This window comes from Tursiops truncatus, chromosome 19 (assembly GCF_011762595.2).
Source record: "Tursiops truncatus isolate mTurTru1 chromosome 19, mTurTru1.mat.Y, whole genome shotgun sequence".
Classification (NCBI taxonomy): Eukaryota; Metazoa; Chordata; class Mammalia; order Artiodactyla; family Delphinidae; genus Tursiops; species Tursiops truncatus.
Window position 1 is genome coordinate 21,393,213 of NC_047052.1, and position 22,712 is coordinate 21,415,924.

Sequence of the window (22,712 nt, forward strand, 5' to 3'; positions counted from 1 at the left end):
TTGGAGATTCTCAGTGCTGTCCTAGAAACTTTTCTTTCTAAAAGTTGCTTTTATAGCCATACTTTTGACTTTGTAAGTAAATTCAGTTTCTTTATATTAAATTTCTCTTTATTTTCACAAGAAATTCCTTTTTGGCTTGTTTGTTACTAATAGCCAAAGAACCATATATAATGACCTATTGACACTAATGTCACATACACACACACATTCAGAAAAGGAGGCCATTGTGAATTATTTAGATATAAAATAATGGGAGTTGGAAATTATTTTCTACATCGTCTCAATTGCCTCAGTTTCCCCAGTTTGTATTCTGAAGATAAAAAGATTAGAACAAGTGAAGGTATTATGAGTTGCCAGATTTAGCAAATAAAAATACAAAATTCCCAATTAAGTTTGAATTTCAGATAAATGACAAGTGACATTTTAGTATATCCCATGCAAATATGGGTAGCATATATTTATACTGAAAATATTAATTTTTGTTACCTGAAACTCAAATTTGATGAGGTGTCCTGAATTTTACTGGGTAACTATATATTGGCCAGTATAGCCCATTATATTTTCAAACCAAAGTTGGTTATTCAGGTAATAGGAAGTGATCAAATAATATTTTATCAACACACTCTTGCCTCCCATGGACACTTCACTGATATATAAAAAACTGTATTTATGAATAGTTTGTGGCATAAGATGAAAGAATATTAAAGAACACTCTGACTAGATGTCATCAAACCACTTTACCCTGTGCTTTTTCCTCCCAAAGAGCTGGGAGTAAAGTTTTCTCTAACTCTCTGTATAATATGATACTGAAAATAACCCTTCTTGTAATACTCCACATCTTCAATTATGGTTGTGTCCATGGAGATAGGGTTATCAATAAAAGTTTGTTATAAAGAAAAAAATAGAGGAAAATCTCTGGAAAGAAATTTTATATAATTTTTATACCTCACCTACTTGCCACTGGTGTTCCTCACCATTCTAGGAACACACACACACACACACACACACACACACACAGAGGCATGAACACTCAAACAAACAAAGTTTTAGGGAAGCTTTCCCAATAAGTAAATAGTAAAAAAGAGCTCAATCAATACATCAGGAGGTTATCATGCTAAAAATAAGGATAAAGAAAGAGCCAACATACAAGTGAAGGGCAGAAACAGAATAACAATGAAAGTTGATGCTGGGATATCAAGAGTATGATGGAATATGATTTAAGATTGGATTCAACTGTTGATTCAAAGAGTAGGTTCAATAAAGTATTTTTGCCTATCATAGGAGAGAATCAGTAGTTTAGGGACTGATGGAAGACAATGCAACTCACACCATTCTTTAGCCCCTTCTTTATAGACAACTCTATGATACATTATATGTGGTAAAATTCATGAGATACCTCAAGGGTCTAGGACTCATCTAGACCTAGGACCATTATATGTGGTAAATACCATTTACCATTATACACATTTACCATTATATGTGGTAAAATTCATGAGATACCTCAAGGGTCTAGGACTCATCTAGACATCTAGAGATTAGTCTCAACCAAAAATAAGTAGGTCTAATATTTATTGACAATATTTTTCTTGGTTAAGCTTTCTTTTTCTAACATTATGTGAAGACGGATTATAAGTGGGGTGTATCCAACTGTCTCAGGAAAAGGATATTGCTGTTCTCTCTTAGGGAGGGAACTCAGTGAAGCTTTGTATTTCCAATAAAGTTATCTGTATCCTTCCCTCCAGAAGAGATTCCAACATACGGCCAATATATCACTGTTACAAGTTTTCTTCAAGCATAGACATACAAAGGGGGAGAGGGGATGAACATTCTTCGAGACTAAATTTAACATTATGGTTCCTGCAAAACTGACCATAAGTAAGACACATGGAAAGTACTCCAGGCTGTAAAATTGAGGAAGAATTTGCTGAGCAATGTCTGTAGATACTGCTTATGCAACTGGCATCTGCTTGAAAAACTGGATAAAGATAAAACCTACAGATTTAGAATGTTGGTCCAAGTGGATTTCAGTTTAAAGAATTCTGACAATCAGAAAATACGTTGCTTAAACAAATTACAATGAAAAGTAAACATGCATTTTCGTATAAAATTTAATCATTTATAAAGCAGAGAATTCAGTTTAGTGACTCATTTATATGAAATTTTAGTTCAAAAATAGAGTTCATAGTATTTTTAGTTTTTTTAAAAAAAATCTATCTCATGAGGCAGGTGGGACATACATTATCATCTCCATGGAAGAGGAATCTGGGATTCAGATAAACTGAGTAGTTCATCTAAAGCTGCACAGTGAAAGGCTGTGGGAGGGTTAGGGTGAGGAGAATGTCAGAGATCAAACCCATCACCTTTCTTGGTTTAGTAGGCTTTTCCATTTTACTATTCTTTCTTACTTCTTTGACACTGGAATACAATGGGAAAAAAGGGAGAAAGTCTTCATTTACAGTAGCAAGGACATAGTGACTCAAGCAGCAATTACAGTACCCCTCTGATACATAAGTCAAAAGGAAATTTGTTGTGGAAGTTCTGAAAAAGGGTAATTGATTTTTCTGAGATATCTTTTACGTCAAAGCAGAGGGACGATGTAATGATGGGAGTTTGGATACTAAAGCTCTGATGGTATGGGCATTTTCAACAAAGAGAAGAATTAAATAAAAGCAGAACTAGGCTTGCTTTTGAATAGAAACGTGAGAAAACTGAAGATGTGACAAATTGCTTCATGGGAATATGAAATCCACAAGTTGCTTAGGGAGTGGAAAACCATACTGATGCTATGACTCTTTAACAGAGCTGACAGGAGATAAAAGTGTGACTGCAGGGATGAAAAATTGTTTGTAACTTGACACAGAAAATTGGGAATCAAAGTAGCATTTTGGTTAAAAAAAAAAAAAGAAGTCCACAGAAGGAGGTTAGTCATACAAGGGGGAGCGCCCCTCAGTAGACAGTGTGAGAAACTGGACAAACATAATCTCTGCGTCAGACAGATACAGGTTTCCATCCTAGCTCCATTAATTGCTAGATGGATGAGACTGGACATGTCTCAAGACTCCATTTCCATTGGAAATTCTAACACTAGCTTCACAAGGGTTGAGATGACTATTACATGAGACAAATCCCTATCAAAGTTCCTGTCACACTGCCACTGTTAGAAGCCCATAAATGGCTGTGGTAATTGTTTATCATTATCACCAGCAGCAGCAGCACCACCACCACCAGCAGCAGTATCATCTGGTAAAGATGGACTCAATGAGGCTGTCTCTCATCCCTCCTAAGATGGAAAGCAAAGCCATACAGAAAAAATTCACCTATTCATTAATAGGACGGAATATCTATTTCTTAATGAATCATGTTTCTTAAAAGTCTTTAAGCAAAGGACTATACTATTCTCATAAGACATAACTGAAAAGCAAGGTATTTTTTTCTCAATTAAAAGAATTTTAATCAGCCATCTTAATTTCACAATCCTTGTCATTTGATGCACTGTTTTTTAAAAAATATTTAATATTCTGTATGTAAGATTTCCAAAGAGTTTATTAAATTTGTTTCATATATATATACATATATATATATTCACTTATTTATTTGATTCCTTTCTTTTTTTGACAGCCATGGCTTCTTCCTCCAGCCTACCTGCAGCACACCTGTTAAACCCTAAGATATTCAAGACCCTTTCTCAGTGTGGGTGCACAGCAATGACCAAGCCATGATCCCTTCCTCAAACAAATCGAAGTCTAATGGGAGAAACATCTTTGTAAAAATAATTCCAATAAATGAGAAAGTGTTTCATCGCAGAGGAATGTTTTGTCAGTGCCTCAGGGTGTCCTGCCTGGGAGTCATTTAAGAAAAGCTTAAAAAAATGAAGTGGCCTTGAGTGTTAAGGAACAACTGGAATTTTTCACTAGCGGTTGATTATCTTTTCCTTCCCTTCCTGTATTCCTTCTTTTCCTTTCTTTGTTTTTAAAATAAATTATGTATTTTTAGAATAATAAAGGTAATAGGTGCAGGGAATTACAAAATAGAGCAAGCAGACAAAAGAAAAACAAATAGTAACCATGACTTTTTTCCCTTCCTTCTCTTCCTCTACCCTGCTTTTCTTTCTTTCCTTTCCTTTCCCTTTCCCTTTAATTTTTCCCTCTTTTTTTCTCATCATTTTTGTTTTCTTTTACGTCTCCTCCTTCCACCCTTTTTTCCCTCTCTATCTCACTCTCTTTTTCTTTCCTTTCTGTTAGATAGTTCTAGGTTTCTCTGTATCCTTGGAATCCTCAAGAGGAGGAGTGAAGTACTGGTCATTCACTCTTTGGCCTTCAGGAGATACTTTCATTCTGAAGATTAATGTGTTTCTTTAGCTCAGTAAAATTTTCTTCTATAGTATTATTCTTTTTTTTTTTCTTATGATGAGGAAACATTTACTTGAAATTCAGCAATTGTTCCAGTTTGTTCTCCTTATAGTTTCAGTGACCTTGTATTTAATATATTTTATCACCTTTTTGATAGACTTTGTTGACCACAGCACTACTTTAGAAATTTTATGGGGATACAGCTTTCCTTCACTTCATTTAAATATATCCTAATTTACTTAGTTTATAAAGACAGTTCAAAGAGCATTGTTATTGCCAACAAACACATGAAAGAAAGCTCAACAACATTAATCATTAGAGAAATTCAAATCAAAACTACAATGGGATATCATCTCACACCAGTCAGAATGGCCATCATCAAAGAATCTACAGACAATAAATGCTGGAGAGGGTGTGGAGAAAAGGGAACCCTCTTGCACTGTTGGTGGGAATGTAAATTGATACAGCCACTATGGAGAACAGTATGGAGGTTCCTCAGAAGACTAAAACTAGAGTTGCCCTATGATCCAGCAATTCCACTCCTGGGCATATACCCTGAGAAAACCATAATTGAAAAAGAGTCATGTACCACAATATTCATTGCAGCTCTATTTACAACAGCCAGGACATGGAAGCAACCTAAGTGTCCATCAGTAGATGAATGGATAAAGAAGATGTGGCACATATATACAATGGAATATTACTCAGCCATAAAAAGAAATGAAATTGAGTTATTTGTAGTGAGGTGGATGGACCTAGAGTCTGTCATACGGAGTGAAGTCAGAAAGAGAAAAACAAATACCATATGCTAACACATACATATGGAACCTAAAAAAAAAAAAATTGTTCTGAAGAACCTAGGGGCAGGACAGGAGTAAAGATGCAGATGTAGAGAACGGACTTGAGGACACAGGGAGGGGGAAGTGTAAGCTGGGACGAAGTGAGAGAGTGGCATGGACATATATACACTACCAAATGTAAAATAGATAGCTAGTAGGAAGCAGCTGCATAGCACAGGGAGATCGGCTCGGTGCTTTGTGACCACCTAGAAGGGTGGGATAGGGAGGGTGGGAGGGAGATGCAAGAGAGAGGAGAAATGGGGATATATGTATTTGTATAGTTGATTCACTTTGTTATAAAGCAGAAACTAACACACCATTGTAAAGTAATTATACTCCAATAAAGATGTTAAAAAAAAAAAGAGCATTGTTTATGACTGGTAGCTTTTTTCCTAGGATATAAACATTGTCTATTTTCCCTACAAACTGTTGATCAACATGCATTGCCTTTACTAGATAAAACTTCAGTTATGAATAATTGAAAAGTAAATATATCCTTGAATTAGGTATTCAAATATTTATCTTATGACAGGGAGATAAAAGCATAGCACAATTAGGGATCTTATTTCCAGGAAAGTCTATAGAATGATGAGCATGTCAATTCAATTACCTAAAACAAACCATGAATAGGAGCTTTAAATCATGATGGCTGGTTCTCACTGTCAGAGTTTCTCAACCAGTTCTTCAAGATACCATGTGGGTGTCAGAATTTTGAAAAAAAAAAATCCCCAAATGAGGTAAGGATAACAGCCACTGCCAAGGACCAAAGGCTACAGAAAATCAGAATGAGATGAGACTGGTTTGGGCTGAAGAGTCGAGGAAAGCTTTAGTGGAGAAGGATAACTAGAGCAGGAGTTAGAAGGATGACTTTGATAAGAGTACAGATAGAAAAATAATTTTCTTTGGTTGAGTCCAGCAAAGTTAAAATCATCTAGTTTTTAGATTACTGTAATATAGATTACTCTATTAATCTGCTCAGCCTGCAGGTTAGCAAATTACCACATTCTAAGTGTCTTAAGCAATGGAATTTTGTTTCTTCAAGTTCTGGAGGCTGGAAGTCCATGATCAAGGGTGCAGCCTGTTTGGTTCTTAGTGAGGATTCTCCACCTGGGTTGCAGACTGCCTCTTGCTGTATGCTCTCCTGGTTTTTTCCTTGGTATGTGTGCAGAGATAGAGGGGGAGGGGGGACTCTCTGGTATCTCTTATAAGGATAGTAATCCTATCAGATCAAGTCCCCACTCTCATGACCTCATTTAACTTTAATTACTTCCTTAGTGGCCTCATCTCCAAATACAGTCACACTGGGGTACAGAACTTAAGTGTGTGAAATTTGGAGGGACATAAGCATTCAGTCCATAACAATTACCAAAAAAGAATGTGTGATGCCTTATTCTGACTCCTACCCTTTTCTTCTTTTCTCACCCTTTCTATTACCTTCTTTTTTCTTCCTTTCTCTGTTTCCTTCTCTTTTCTCCAAATATTCATCGAACACTTACTATGGTACAGGTGTTGTTCTAGGCACTAGGAACACTGAGATGGATAAGGTATGATTTCACTGTGCTCAAGGTGTTTACCCTGTAGTAGTGAACTACACCCAGGCATATATAGTGAAATATACCCAGTCTCTACAGCACCTGTGTCTCCTGGAGCCTCTCTGAACATCACATCCAAAGAGTATATGACAACCTTTTCAGCTCTTCCTTAATAGCAAAATCCAATGGCTATATCACATTTTAATTATAAAGCTTGCTCACCCATGGTGGCTTCATATTCCTGTGTGTTGTTGGCTCTAAGATGGCAATTTCAGGGGTGGTGCCAGGGAGAATATTGTTAGGGTGCTTACAGGACCATCATGTGATTCCACTGAGGCATCCATTCAGAATCAAGGTCCCCCATTCAAAGGACCCTCAGTAATGGGAAGGGTGATTCAAAGCAATCCTTGACTAAATTCATCAGTCAAGGGCAAGGAAACTCCCAGGCATCCTGAGAATCAGAGTCCAGGAGAGCAAACAGCACCAATGAGATCACCGAATACAAACTACTAATTACAGAGTAAAGATTCTAGTACTAGACATGGGAAGGGACCCATATTAGGATCACCATGCTCACTAGTAATGAAGGAGAGACATGAATCTGGGTATTCCAGTACTCAATCTAATGCTGTTTGACTACATTAAGAGAATTTGTGATTCAAATTAAAACAAAACTGTTGGACTCAAAGGAAAGAGGAAAAAAGAGGCACAAAAGAGTATATTTTGCAGTTATGCACATATTAAGCTTATGAGTGACCTGGAACAAAGTACAGTATTAATTTGAGAAAAAACATTTCCATCACTCTTTTAATACTGTGCTTTCTTTTTATAAGTCATTTCACGGTGGTGGTTAAAAACAAACTAACAGAAAAGGCTTTTTTTTTTTCTGTTTCTTCCTATTATGTTCCTGATTACTAATTCCTGATCATACTGGTTGTGGGGGGATTTCCTCCCTACACTATTAAGCAATTCTTGGGACACTAGCTGGGTGTCCTACAATTCAACTAAATTCTGACACTATCTACCTGGAGATAGCATCAGATTGCAGAGGTTCTGGGTTCAGTCCCACAAGACTCCCCCTTCTCCCCCACCAATTTCAGACATCAGTCGCAAGTTCAGGTTGTTACTTTTGCTTCTGACTGGTTGGATACAGAGTGGAGGTTCCCACAACACTCTTCTTGGGTTCCATTAGCTTGCTAGAGTGGCCACAGAACCCAGATAAACATTTGAGTTTCTATATTGCTGGTTTATTATTAAAAGCTGTAAGTGAGGAACAGTCAGGTGGAAGACATGCAAGGTATAAGGAAAGGGCACAGAACTTCCATGTTTTCTCTAGGGCACCATTTTCTCAGCACCTCCACACACTCACCAACCCAGAAGCTATTTGAACCTTGTCCTTTTGGATTTTTATGGAGGCTTCACTGCATAGGCACAATTGATTAAATCACTGGCCACTGGAGAATGAGTCAACCTCCACCCCCTCTCCCCTCCCTAGAGGTCAGGGGAGTGGGACTGAAAGTTCCAAACCTCTAATCACATGGTTGGCTCCTGTGGTGACCAGCTCCATCCTTAGGTGATGGAGGAGCATTCCAAAAGCCACCTCACTAATATAACAAACAACACCTTTATCACTCTCATCACTTAAGAAATTTCAAGCATTTTAGAAGCTCTATGCCAGAAATGGGAATGAAGACCCATACTTATTATAAACCACAATATCACACTTCCAAATTACCTGAAGGAAAATTGAAGGTATGCAGTGGAAAAGAGAGAAGCAGAATCATTTTCAGTGGTGTTTTTATTTTGTTACCTAAGTCATTGAGAAGGTTCTCGTTAGTTCTATGTGCTCAGGTAATTTGGGACAGCTCAAAGTTCTAGTTGTCGACAGCCAGGCTCCCCTGTTTCTTTAATTAATGAGGTGACTCCCCTTATAAGTAACTGGGACAACAAACTTCTCTATGACCATCTGAGTATAACCTTGACACCAAGTGATACATATAGTCATTCTTAGAATAAATCCAATGAGTCTCCCAAACCCAGCATTTCCTCTCTTACCTAAGTATTTCAAAAAAACTATGGCAGCCTGGCTCTTTTTTGGCTGAATTATCCACATAATTGCCTCAATTCTTCACATGATGACTGTGAAATATTACCTTGTAATTCTTACATTAACTTGTCTCATTGATGAACTAACATTCAAATAGCTCTTAAAGCGTACGGTAGACAGTGTGGCATTAGCAGGTTAAATTAAAATGCAATTAAAAAAGTAATAATTCTCATTCTGACAGGAGCAGTGTAATAGAGATGGTACCATGTGAGAGCATTAATTTTTAAGGGAATTTTAAAAAAGAAAGACTCCTACTTCTCTAGCAATCCTACTGCATTAGTCTTTACCACTTTGCTAAACATTGCTTTAGCTTTCCACTTTAATAGTGGCGAACTCTTGAGGTCTGACATGAATTAGGTTATTTCATCTGAGATGGTTTAAGCTGGCCTAAGGAGTGACAGGAGAAGATAGTAAGGAGTCAGTGCTAATGACAGCATACCATTTTTATAGACTAAATGTCGAGCAATGAATTTCAATTATAGGGTGTCAGGATGTCCAAATTCAGGTACCTGATAACGAGTCAGAAGCTCACCGTTTCTGTAAGGCTTCTGTTGAATTTCAATAAAGCTCTTAGCCCTTAGCACAGCCTTTTTTATGCTTTTTTTTTTCTTTGCCAGAAGCCAAGAGATGTAATCTTTTCTGAGCAACTCCATCTATAGCACCCTTCAGCCATCATGTTGCAGTAGCTAAATGAAGCATGCTTTTCTAACATATGGGCTTCCCCTGTGGCTCATCTTCCAATGTGTTTGGAAGTGACATCGAGAGTAGGCATAGATTTTCATCTGCAACATTGAAATGGAGTTTTCCAAAAATGTATTATTAGCTCAGCAATAGCAGAGTCTCTACGATGACCTGATAAGGCCATTTTCCTGCCAAATATTTGAACAGGTTGGAGGAAAAAAGTAATTGTAAGGTACCACACTACTCACTTGAAGTAGTGAAGATTTATGCTCAAAAAGTAGTACATATCACTGATTCTATTAAATTCACTTCCCATATGGCTCGAGGGAATGGTTAGGAAAGGCAAAATGAGAGCAATCAATGTATTCCATCTTTTTATGTTGAAATAAATGATAAATGGTTGAGTTTACCATCCATCTCCTTTAAATGATATCCATTTAAATAAATGTTAAATGGGTTGAGTTTACCATTCATTTCATTTAATATTTTTTTATTATAACATGTCTAAAGGACAACTTTTGACTTTTCTCCTCTAACTTGTTTTACCTGCAGTGGTTTTTAATGTAGATGTAGGCAGCTCCTTTCAGCAGCTAATGCCAAAAGAATTGGATTCCTTCTTTTTTTTTTTTTTTTTTTTTTTTTTTGTGGTACATGGGCCTCTCACTGTTGTGGCCTCTCCCGTTGTGGAGCACAGGCTCCGGACGCTCAGGCTCAGCGGCCATGGCTCATGGGCCCAGCCCCTCCGCGGCACATGGGATCCTCCTGGACCAGGGCACGAACCTGCGTCCCCTGCATCGGCAGGCGGACTCTCAACCACTGTGCCACCGGGGAAGCCCTAGATTCCTTCTTGACTCACCTTTTTTCTCTCATACTCCATAGACAACCCAGCAGGAAATCCTTTTCGCTCTGGTTTCAAAGAATAACCAGAACCAAACAATTTTCCTCAACTTTACTGTCACCATTATGGTACCAACCACATTATTTAGATGCATGGATTCTATAGTAACCATCATACAGGACTCTGCTGCTCTTGTTTCATTCTACCTCTGCCTTTTTTTTTCAACTTAGGAAACCAAATTATCCTTTGAACATCATATGTGTGTGTGTGTGTGTGTGTGTGTGTGTGTGTGTAAATATATATATAAAATAACATTATGTATATAATGGAGAGAGAGAGGGATGACTCTGGAGTGCATATTTCTCTCTAATACCTTGAACTTATTAATTATATTTATTTTAGAATCACTCTCTACATCAGTATATGAATTATCTATATTCAGTCATTTGATCCCATTTTTTAACATGCCTTGTGATTTTTTTTAATGAAATGCTATATGTTTTGAATTAAAAATTCTAGAGACTCTGGATGGTTTTATCTACTCCAGGAACACTAAATTTCATTTCTTAATGGTGGTGTATCTTGATGCTTCCATGGGCTGGTTCCAGCTTTATTCAGGCTGGTCTATTTCAGCTTCCTCCTTACTCCTCAGGTTGGTTGTATCACGTTTGAGGGCTTGAATCCCAGCCTTCCTCTTCTCAGCAACATGACTGATGAAATCTCTGCCCAGTTCCTCAAGCGCCCAGATGCTGCTTTATTCTTTTTTTTTTTTGTCTTTCCTTGTGCTTGAGCACCTCTGGAATTGGCCAATTCCTTGGGAAAATATTATACACATACTCACATACTGTTGAGGTCACTTCTTTCCATTTCTCTCCTGTTAAGGATTTTGCCACTTTAACCTCAGTTTATCTGGCAACTCAGGACCCTGTTCTGTTGGTTCAGTCAGCAAGGCTGAGCTTTCTCCTTGAGTTCTATTTCACCTTGCTGCAAATTGGCATACCTCAGGGAAGAGATGGGGTAAATGTGGAGCTTATGTTCTTGTATTGTCTTTTTCTCCAAGATTTCAGCCCCACAAATCCTGCCTGCAGTGGTTGTTCTTTAACATGTCAGGAAGGTTTGTTTTAAAATTGAACTGTATCCAGCATATGTAGTTAATTCCAAACGTAAGGTTAGTCCAATTCAAGTTACTCCTGCATGGCCAGCCCTGGGCACTCAGTTCTTTCTGATTTTATTCTCTAGATGTTAGTATTTTCTGCCTCTCTATTTCAATGGCTTTTACTGTTCATGCCCTCCCTATTCTTCCCCCACCCCAATTTAGAAACCATGCTTATCCAAGACGTTAGGGATCAAATTGGTTTTATAGACTCTCAGTGTTTTTGTTAGTTATACTTTTCCACCTTAATAACTTTAAGTTCATTGTCTTAACAACTTTCCATTGTCTTAACAACTCACATCCTATAACAATTAATAACTTATGATGACTTTAAGGGTATTGACAATGAAACTGTGAGTTTTTCTCTAAATTCATAAAAACAAAATACTATCCTCACTGTATCTCACTTAATAATCTTTCCTTCTTATTTGAGGCCCTTGGCATGCCAGGAAGAAAATGGAAAGTGTTAGAGAACTATAATATATAGGCCACAGAGGTTTAAAATATCCACAGGCTGAAATTTTCTGACCTAGTATTTCCAAATCTAACTGTGTGACTATCTTCCTTGTTAAAACTTTTTTCAACAATGTTACCTGATTTTCAGATAAGTTACAACGCAATAAAACAAAACAAAGCAAAACTACTCTCTTCATCTCAATGTTGTCCTCCCTTTTTTTGTTTTTTGGAAAATATCTTCTTAAGGAATTCTGCTTGCTGCCTCATCTTTTTAGTATTATTCTTCAGATTTTAACATCTAACCCCTACTGGATACCCAATAGCAAATTTCAACAATGAGTCTCCCATTGTCTAATCAATTTGTATGCATTTCTAATTTCATCAGAATATCAATATTTTGAATTTCACTATTATTCATATTTCTCCAGGGTCCCAAGTTCTTAAAAGCAAATTATAAATATGATTACTAATATTTTCAGAGGATTGCTCACTATTATTCATATTTCTCCAGGGGCCCAAGTTCTTAAAACAAAATTATAAATATGATTACTAATATTTTCAGAGGATTTATATCTACCATGTTTCCTATATTACTTTTTTAAAAGGTCAAAGCCCTAGTCTGGGTTCAAGTGAAACATCTATTCTCAGTCTAAATATCTGGTATAAATATTTTCCCCTTCTCCAAATTATTACATAACTTTCCTTCTTTGACAATTATTTAGAATTTGCATTGATAATGAGTTTTAATGAGAATTTAATTCATGATAGCTTTTGTGAACTAAAGTATATGTAACAATAAGTAAGTACAAAAATTAATAATTTAAAACCTTGAAATTCCAAAGCACCTGAAAATGTTGTTATGAAACTTGTTACTTAATTTTGTGGATGGCCAAATACAAACGGTGCTCATTATATGCTGCTCTGACCTTGTGCAGAAATGAAATAATCATCTGGGGATATTGTACCCAACATAATTATTAACTAGTAGCTCTTGCCTTTCCCCCAGTTTCTGCCTGACTTGGTTATTCATATATTTCATTGCAATTTGTCTTGCTTCATATCCCCTGGAAACTGGCATTTTGTTCTTTCATTTCCATAATTTCAATCTAGCATGCACATTCCCCAAAATGCATGCTTGTAAATTGTGTGTGCATATCTGTTTTGGACCTTTCAGTGTTTTCACTCTTAAACAATTTCAAAGGCACCATAGGTAACTTTGTTTTTGTTTTTCTACTTTGTTTATTTTAAATGTTCTCAGGTAAAGTGGTCCTTAGGCTTAAGTATTTTCAATGAATAATCTTAGGTATATAGAACATCTGAATACTGGTTTTTAATGTCAAGTAATTAAAGTTTGTCAGTTTAGGTGGCTATACATATATTTAGAGAACCATAGTAAGCTTGGATAAAAAGCTGTACTCTAAATAACCTAATATTTACCTCAGAATTTTGACAAATAAATGGACAGATACAGTTGGCAAGGCTGGTATTGCTTACATCTTGGACTTGGGAATTTGATTCATTTTTTTGTCCAAGGACTGGCAAAAATATTGTAGATGTGGTCTCCTAGATATTCTAAACACAGTTCTATGTATATGAGCCAATATATAAGCCTCCTTATGAATGGGGAATTTTTGTGAACATGTTTATATGAAAAAGGCTGGAGTTTAACTGGAAGAATCCCTGCTATCAGCTACCAAAAAAAAAATTGGAAGATTTGCTGAAAACTAATATTTCATTCAAATGAAGATTTTCTGGTCTGTGATGACTGATTGAAAACTAAAGTGTACTAAGTAGAACCCTCTGAATAAAATCCTATAATTAAAATTAGGGAAATTATTCAACGTGTTCCAGTCAGGATGTACCATTCACGATCATGTCAAGGGGAACTGTATTGCTTTTTTTCTTTTTTCGTTTTTCATCATTTCCAGACTTAGAACCAGGCAATCTGGTTTCAAATCCCTACTACACACACACATCTTGTAGATACTTGGACATGAGACATGTTCACTGAAAGACTATTTTTAAAAGTAAAGCTTGAAAAGTTGAAATAAACTAACCTTCAACAATGGGTAAATAGATGAATACACCATGTTTCCTTGGCATGATAAACTATTATGAAATAATACATAATAAATAAATAATAAATATAAATTACAAATGATAAAGTCTGTGTTAACAGAAAACTCATATGAAATTTCAGGATTAAAAATATGTCTCTGTGTATATTTTAGTAATGTCCTCTTTGGACTCAGATGACCTGGAGCAGAGGAGGGACATGGCCTCATTACCACTGGACAGTGATGAATACCCTGACTCTCCACTAGACCTCCTCTGATGCCACCCCAGCTGGAAGACAGGGGCTACTTATTACTGCCACGTGGAATTGGAAGTCTAGCCCCCCAAAGAGTCTCCAATGACACCACAGAGGTGAAGGTATCATTACTGCTAGATGGGGGTGGAAATACAGGCAACATTCTCAGCTTTTTCTGTCATTACCAGCAGAAGGGTTGGGGCACCTTCTTTCAGTCTGGCAAGAGTGGAAGTCTAGGCTTTCCACTTTGGTGGGGGGTGGAGGTAGAACCACAGTGGTGTATGTGTGTTTGTGTGTGTGTGTGTGTGTGTGTGTGTGTGTGTGTGTGTGTGTGTGTGTGTGGTGTTGGACTGTAGTAGTAAAGCAGTTATCTAAAAGTTTCCTGTCTTGCTAGGTTGTCCCTTTCCTGGTCCATTGGCTAGAAGGAATAGACTTTTGTTAGGTCTTTTTTCTGTTTTGGGGGGGTAGGGGGTGGGGTCTGTGCATTGTCATTTCCAGGGTACTCACATCTTCAGTTCCATGTCAAGGATTATGAGGCAAAAATAAAACCCGGGGAACTCACCACCATTTCAAACCTTAAGATTTAAAATCCCTTGCCTGTTTGCATTCTTCTTTCCACATTCCAGAATCTTTTAATACTTGTTTTACATATAATACAGAGGGTTTTGGTTATACTCAGTGGGAGAAATAGAGGAAAATGTATCTCCTCTGTCTTACTATATAATCAGGAGGTCGGGTATTCTGTTTTTACGTTTGGAATACCCAGATACCAAGCTATCCTACTAGCCCACACTACCTGGTAACTCTCATCTGATTACTTTTGTCCTTGTAACGTCTTTCTGTCTATGGCAGGCATTCCTCCTTCTGCCAGTACCTAGAATAGGTGCTCACTCTCAGGTATGGAAAATGGCATGGCTCTCTTCTTACCTCTGATGGGTTTAGTCTCTCTAGAGTTTATTCCTTCTGTGTTTTTTATTTTCTTTTTCTCTACCACAATTCAATGGTCCTGTATAAGTACAGAGTTTTTGTTTTGTCTGGGTTTTGTTATTTTTTTAAGTACATGAATACAGATCTTTTATATCCTTCCACATCTTAACTGAAAGAGGAAGTATTTTTTTAATGAATTTGAAACATAGAGATATTTAACAGTCTATGCTTGAATGAGGTTGTGGTTGTATGCCTATCTGTCTGTCTGTTGGTTTTTGGTTTGTTTCTTTGTGAAAGGTATTCAAGGCATATTTCCTCATGTCTGAGCTCTCAGAATTGTAAACCTGAATCCATTTGTTACTTTCTAAATTACAAAAGTTTGGTATTCTCTAAAACATTTTTGATTAAAATAATGCCAAGTATTAACATGATTTCTAAGTTTTATAACTTACAGAAGCGTATTTTATGCCTAAATTTAAAGACCTGATTTAATAAAATTACTTTACTGATTTCCAAAATCAGCCAGCTAAAGAATTTGAATGGGAGATATCAGATAGTATATATAAACCTTGTTTGTCAAACCAACACAATTCAATAACTTCACAATTTCTTTTTTATCATCAGTTATCTCTTAATTTCTGGGTGAGATGATTAGATGGCATGAAATGTTGGTCAGAAGAAAGATAATGAGAGTGACTGAGAGACCAAATATTCTTCTGAATTACATTATCAAAGTATCAGATAGTTCAAAAGAGACATTAGGAAATTTATGTTTTTTTCTCTATTAGGCAATAGGATATTTTATGAACTTAAAACTATTTCTGGAGACTAGCAGTTTAATGTTGAATCTTGCTAGAAGATCCTGAAAACCTCTTCAACCTTTTCAAAACAATACTTGAGAAAATTCTGGGAAAAAAAGCCAATAAACTCTAGAACATAACATTATATGCAAAAGCCAAGAGCATCCTATTCCTAAATCTGAGATGGTTTTCTACTCACCACTATAAAGACAACATAGATTAAGCAAAAAGAAAATTATCAACAGCAAAGACTTCCTCTCTACATTTTGTCAGATTCTTTAATACTCACCCAACATTAGAAAAGAAATAAATGGACTTTGGTGAGATAAGCAGTTACTTATTGCCTAAAGAGTATGCAGTCCTCACAAATAAACTATTACAATGTGAAGTAGATATGAAAAGTACTTGACATCTTTATCTTTTTGTTTCTCTAATAATTTGTACTATACAAGTTCAGTGTGTCAGCCAGAGTATGGGCTGAAGTTTTCTCCCCAGTTCCCAAGAGCAAGCAGAAAAAAGGGAATCTGGATCCTGTGTCTATTGGTAAAAATTAGTCATCTAGCTATATGACTTTTCATTCAACAGGAGTACACCAAAGGACAAAACCCAACAAAGCAAACCTAAATGAAAATAAGGGAAAAGGAAATTGATACTCTGAAGACCAACATACCTTTATAATTGATATACTGGGTACCAAAGAATATTTTAGGGATGTGTTCTTCACTTTTGGTAGAATTCAAGAAGAGAATTTCATGAAACTATTATACAACATCATAAAGAAAGAATGGTGAAGAAGAAAAGTCTAGGTCATCTAGATTAGAACAAAGAAAAATAATGATGCCTGAGAGATGTTTGCTCACCTTCCACTAAAATACTCATGTAATACTGATGGACAAATGTGCATGCGCCCATACTGGAAGTTAGGAACATTACCAGTCATTAGAACGATTTTCTAATCAACAAATTACTAAATAGAGTCCTAAGACAGAGTAATGGACTCAAGAAGAAAAATAGTTAAAGATTTGCATCAACTCCACTGTGTACCTAAACCTAGAGACTTAAAAAGTTTTAATTTGAAGGAAGGAAACCATCACCCAACGTACAGTATTTGCCCTCCAGGACAAGCACCCCATATTATACACATGTCCCTGTTGATTTGTGAAATGTGAAGGGAAAAGTAGGACGAGTCTGAGACATGAGTTCACTGAGAATGGTGCACTCTGGGAGTTGTAGTTCTTTGAGCACTGTCTGAGCAGGAAAAATATTCCAGATGGATTCACACTATCCCTGGTACACAGTCAATGGTTTACACAAAGGTGAGAGGAAAAAAGCTATATTTTAAACATTACAACTAGATACTCAGAAAATGGACTAGATTTTGTGCTTATAAAGATTTTACCAGACACCTAATGTGACCTGAGAGAAAGCTGGGTCACTCCACCCATTCTGCTCACAGGGCTCAATAGGATCGTCATCCACTTAATTAGAGATGAGTAACAAGGTATGGAAGGGTTGGGGGGATGCGGGATACCATGAGACTTAGAACAGGTTTCTGAAATAGAAATCAAAGGGGTCCTTGGATTCACAAAAGGCACATTTTTGAGGAAAATTTAATATACAATCAGGAATAAATGTGGAAATACGTTATTACCATAGAGCATGAAAATAGTTTTTCAATACTGAAATATTAGTGTGTACTCGAGACTACTGGAGCACAAATGCCTTGACTTTATCTGGAAAGAGCACTGAAACCAATTAAATATAAGTTACCTCTAAATAATTTACTTTCAGTGGAAATCCATATTTAAGCAATTCACAAGCAAACCATTTTATTAACATTCAGTCACATGAAACTGGACCTATGGAAAATCAAAATTCACATAATATTCATTCAACACATATGTAAACACAAATGTATTGATTATTTTACTCTAGGTCAGACAGTGGTAGATGCTGATGAATCAACAATAAAAAGGATGAGAGGCAGAAGCTTGAGTTTATATTCTGGCTCAGCCATTTGCTCTACCATTGTGACTAAGCAGAAATTATTTACCATCTTTGTTAAATAATTCAGTTATTAGTTCCTCATTTAAATATGTTAAATAATTTAGCCTTAGTTCCTCATTTATAAAATAGAGGTTAATTTTACTTATATTATTTAATTTACATTATATTTATTTATATATCTATATTTGTATATGTTTATGTGTGGTTATCCATATATATTATTATTTATATTCCATGAATTTCATGACTATGCTTAACTAGTCATATATATGTGTGTGATTATATAATCATCTGTAAAATAGAGACATATATATACACATATATATATATATAAATTTTCCATATGCATGTGTATGGATGATGTGTATGTATATGCATATATATGTGTTTGTGTGTATATATACAGGAGAAAGAGAAAGAAAGAGAAAAGTTAGAATGTATTCAGCATGTTTTAAGTATCATGGGGTTTGTAAGAATCATTATCATTATTAAAGATATCACTAGCTTATAGGATGGATAGGATGTACAACTGTCAATATAAATTTGAAATTTAATGGGTAGAAATTATTGTGGGGGATCAGAGGGTCTCACTTTGCTGGGAAAATATGAGATGGTATCCTAGGATTGGAAATGTTTTGGCTTAGTATGAGTTATTTACATTTTTCTAAATGGGAAAGAGGAATAAGAATATTTTAAAATAAATAATGGATATGGAATATTCAAGGAAGGGTGCTAACCTCAGTAGGACTCATAATAAGACATCCAGGAGAGAAGAACTGGACTTGAGTCTATGGTGGGATATTAGTGGCAAACTGTAAGTAGAATGTTACTTTTGAAGTAATTCGAGGTTTCTTATTCATTTCTGCAATGTGATTAAAGGATTTTATCAGTCAAGTATCAGTTCTCAATGATTAATCTTACTGCCAAATTGATTTGACACTGATTTTCTTACCTGGAAACAAATTCATTGCAAGCTCTAAAAGATATGCTTAACATTTTTCCATACTCTTAAAACTACATAGAACCATAAAAATTTGTATCTGGAAAGATGTTTGGAATTCAAGTAGAGCCAGAGTCTCTTCCTCAATGCTAGAGAACTTACTGCAATTGTCTTTTTATTTTCAGCATCCCAAACAATGTAATATTCTTTTATTGAATATATGTTGAATGAACTGAAAGTATTAAGAACTTGTTTAAAAGCCCTGGTCTAATATTTTACATGGATCGTTTCAATAATTCATGAGAGAGAGAGAAAGAGATGTTAAAACAAATAATCGATTTAGTAATCTTCACCGAGTGCATGTTTTATATACAAGCATAATGAATGAATGATAAATGGGAAATCTAGGACTCCCAAGGAAGAAATAGCTGAATCACAAATATCTAGAGCACAAAGGGCTGGGCTGGGCCAAATTCTGAATTGGTCGTTTTCCAAAAGAAGACCCTTTAACATCTCTAGTACCAATCCTGTATATGGATTTTGGCTTTTTTTTTTCTGTATGAGATATCTTTTCAATTCAATGGTAGATTTTCAAAATTCAATAAAACAATTTCTTTTCTTATCACTTCATGTTCCCTAAGAAGCGGATTATCCACTTTTATCACTACTTAAAGTTAGTGCCAGATCTTCCACACTCCAGTGCTGTTGTAGGTGTGCTCCTTTCTTTGGGGGAATCATTGGGCAGCAAGAAATGCCCCCTACTGTTTCCAGCAGCTGGGACAGACAGCATGATAAATGTTAGATGCTGAAGGAGTGTACTCAGATCACCAAGAAAACGCTTTGGTGGGTATTTGAGGACTTTCTAGTCTCCATTCATCTCCCAAGCCAACAAAACATTATTTGAATCATCGTTTTTCTTCCCTTCATCCATTCTCCCTCATTTGTTCTTCTTCTTGCTTGAATTCATCAGACATTTGTACATCCCTAACAAAAAGCCAGGGCTGTGTTAGATATGGGGTAGGGGGCGATAAGTATACAATCTATAATGGACTAAGTGGACACAGAAATAAGAATCAATTTCTCTGAAACCATGTAATAAATTCAGTAACAGAGAGGCTTTCACTTTCTCACCTTCTTCCCCCAACATCACATATCCTAAACGCTTTGAGGCACTGTTACTACATCATCTACTGAATTCATACTTTGAAATCTTTGTATTTTGCCTAATTACCACTATGATTCTTCTTCATTGTCCTAAAAAAACAGAGGTTGTTTTCTGTGACCATCAAGTAAAGAAGGAGAGTTTTATAATAGAATAGTACTCCATTCCTCCTGAATTCTAATGTCCCATTTTGTGTTTTTACTCTTCTGTGATGAGCAAGGTTATACAGTGCTAATGGATTGTAATACATTAAATCAATATGTGGTTAAGATGTGAGATGGAGGAGAGCAGGGGTCCTCAACCCCTGGGCTATGGACCGATACCGGAACTGGGCCGCACAGCAGGAGGTGAGCAGAGGGTGAGCGACTGAAGCTTCATCTGCTTTATCTGCCGCTCCCCATCACTCGCATTACTGCCTGAACCATCCCGCCCCCTGCCCCGGTCCATGGAAAAATTGTCTTCCATGGAACTGGTCCCTGGTGCCAAAAAGGTTGGGGACCACTGGAAGAAAGGACATAGAACATGAAGAATCAGGAGACCTTTGTTTTTGCTTTTTATTATTTTATTTTTTAAATTAATTTTTATTGGAATATAGTTGCTTTATGATGTTGTGTTAGTTTCTGCTACAGCAAAGTGAATCAGTTATATGTATACATACAGTCCCTCTTTTTTAGATTTCCTTCCCATTTAGGTCACCACAGAGCAATGAGTAGAGTTCCTAGTGCTATACAGTAGGTTTTCATTAGTTATCTATTTTATACATAGTAGTGTATATATGTCAATCCCAACCTCCCAATTCATCCCACCCCCCCTTCCATCTTTGGTCTCCATTAAGTTTGTTCTCTACATCTGTGTCTCTATTTCTGTTTTGCGAATAAGTTAATCTGTACCATTTTTCTAGATTCCACATATAAGCAATGTTATATGATATTTCTTTTCCTCTTTCTGACTTACTTCACTCTGCACAACAGTCTTTAGGTCCATCCACATCTCTGCAAATGGCACTACGTCATTCCTTTTTATGGCTGAGTAATATTCCATTGTATATATGGACCACAACTTCTTTATCCATTCTTCTGTCAATGGGCATTTAGGTTGCTTCCATGTCTTGGCTATTGTAAATAGTGCTGCAATGAACATTGGGGTGCATGTATCTTTTTGAATTATGGTTTTCTCCGGGTATATGCCCAGGAGTGGGATTGCTGGGTCATATGGTAGTTCTATTTTTAGTTTTTTAAGGAACCTCCATACTGTACTCCATAGAGGCTGTACCAATTTACATTCCCACCAACAGTGTAGGAGGGTTCCCTTTTCTTCACATCCTCTCCAGTATTTATTGTTTGTAGATTTTTTGATGATGGCCATTCTGACCGGTGTGAGGTGATACCTCATTGTAGTTTTGATTTGCATTTCTCTAATACTTAGTGATGTTGAACATCTTTTCATGTGTTTGTTAGTCATCTGTATGTCTTTTTTGGAGAAATGTCTATTTAGGTCTTCTACCCATTTTTTGATCGGGTTGTTTGTTTGGTTTTTTTTTTGATATTGAGCTGCATGAGCTGTTTGTATATTTTGGAGATTAACCCCTTGTCAGTTGCTTCATTTGTAAATATTTTCTACCATTCTGAGGGTTGTCTTTTTGTTTTGTTTATGGTTTCCTTTGCTGTACAAAAGCTTTTAAGTTTAATTAGTCCCCATTTGTTTATTTTTGTTTTTATTTTCATTACTCTAGGAGGTGGGTCAGAAAAGATCTTGCTGCAATTTATGTAAAGGATAACTTATTTTTATGTGTGTCCTTGGGCAGGTCAGAAAAGTCCTCTAGATCTCTGCTTCTTCATCTGTAAAATCAGGGTAAATAATGATTTTCCCCTCTCTCCCACTGACATCAATTGAGAAACGCTTTAGAAAGCATGATTCCACATTGCATCCCCAGTGTTAAACATGGTGATTTTTACAGCATGTATGCTTTAAAAATTAGGTTTAATTAGTGAGTGAAGAAATACTTTGAAAAGTATAAAAAACTGTACAGTACATGCATAAAAAATTATTGTTACTTTACTTATTTAGAGCTTATGTATTTAGGGGTGTTCGGAATAGCCGGAAAAGTGGCTTCTTATACCTTCCTTTTCAGCCTGGTAAAATGGATATTAAATAAGTTCAAGGGTAAGAATGCTATTATGCAATGAGAATTGAAGCTCTGGGATCTGATATTCATGCCTGGAGGTTCCCACACTAGCCAGGGGCATGGCACCTTCATGCATCAAAATAATGGAACGATGCTGACAATAATGAAGATGAATGGCATGATTTTAGGCATTGATAGACTTGTATTTTCAACCGCAAAAATGTAGGTGATCCAAAGCATAAGCTAATGCTGCCTGAAAATTGTCCAATAATTATATATCTAATTTTATAGGAAACAACTGTATATCCTCATTCAGTTACATTTAGTGTTTTAAAATGTCTTCCAAATAAGTTGTAGGTACCACTATCACCTAGTGTCATATCAATAATTAACTGAGCAAGAAAAACTTTGATGTTCAGATTTCATTTCAGATTTACTTTTTTGGGCTCTGTGAAAAATGTATCTATTCATGAGCACCCTGAAAT